The sequence below is a fragment of the Cebus imitator genome, unplaced genomic scaffold, assembly GCF_001604975.1.
Source record: "Cebus imitator isolate Cc_AM_T3 unplaced genomic scaffold, Cebus_imitator-1.0 Scaffold129, whole genome shotgun sequence".
Classification (NCBI taxonomy): Eukaryota; Metazoa; Chordata; class Mammalia; order Primates; family Cebidae; genus Cebus; species Cebus imitator.
The window spans coordinates 2,649,625-2,650,960 of NW_016107444.1; positions in this window are offsets into that span (position 1 = coordinate 2,649,625).

Genomic DNA, 1,336 nt, shown 5'->3' on the forward strand with positions numbered 1-1,336 from the left:
GCTCCTTGTCTGTGTGCTTTCTGGGTGTCACCGTGAGGGTGCTGGGGCCTGGAGCCTATTGAGAGCAGGGCTGGCTTGACCGTGCAGACCCAGGTTCCAGCCATGCCAGTCTCCTGCTCCACAACTTCCCCTGGTGCCCTTCACCCACAGGAGGGGTGCAGGCTTGTGTCCCCAGCACTTCACCCCTGCCCGTCATCTCTCACCTACACGAAGCCCTACTCTGCCGGACACTGCCCTTGGTCTCCTTCCTTCCTCTGCTCCTTTCACTGCCTAGAAAGCTCTTTCTGCTCCTCTACCTTACATCCTTTGAGACCTGGCTCAGATCCTTCTCTCACCAGGAGGCCTTTCCTCCTTCCTCTGGGCCCTGGAATATATGGGCTTTCTTCCGAGTCTGCCCTGTGTGGTGGGCATTGGTGGGTGTATCTGCCTCCCTTAGCACACTGGCTTTCCTTGATGGCAGGGACCCCATTGCTACATCTCTGTCATCTGCGGCCAGCTCAGGGCAGCAGGGGAAGAACTGAGATGGGCTGCAGAGGGTCTGAAGTGCTGGCCCTGAGCTGGTGCTGTTTGGGAGAGGAGCCCATGGGCCTGGGGAGGTGGGCATGAGACAATGTGAACTGGTAGACGAGCTCTCAGGGCTGGCCAAGGCCTGGATTGCCCTGGAAAGGCTTACTGAAGGAGGTGGACCTGTGTTGATTTTAGTTTTCCAGAGTCTGAGCTAAGGGATGAGAACATCTCAGAGAAAAGGGACAGTATGCCCAAAGATCAGTGTGGGTTTGGTAAATGGCAGGCATGTTGAATGGGCCTGATGAAGCAGAGATGTAGGTGAGACTAGATCAAGGTGGACTTGGGCAGCCAGGTCAGGAACTTGAATTCTGTCTCAAGGGCAGTGGGACCCTGGAAAGATCATAGATCTGCCTGAAGAGTCGACTTGGGCAAAATCTGTAGGAGGGTAAGGAAGCCGCTCCATAACCCCTAATTCGGGGAGAGGGGTCTAAGGCCTGAACTTTGGCCCAGGGGTAGAGAGGGGCCCTTTGGGAATTGACAGTTGGGATGGAGGTAAGCACTCTCAGGGTCTTACCCTACCTTGTCTGCCATCTAATTCTTACTGGACTGCGTCACCTGGCTGGAAGAAAGGTGGCATCTGTAGCCGATCCTAGTTTTTTATTTATTTATTTTTTTATGGAGTTTTGCTCTTGTTGCCCAGGCTGCAGTGCAGTTGTGCGGTATTGTCTCACCGCAACCTTTGCCTCCCGGGTTCAAGTGATTCTCCTTCGTCAGCCTCCCAAGTAGCTGGGATTATAGGCATGTGCCTCCGTGTCTGGCTAATTTTATA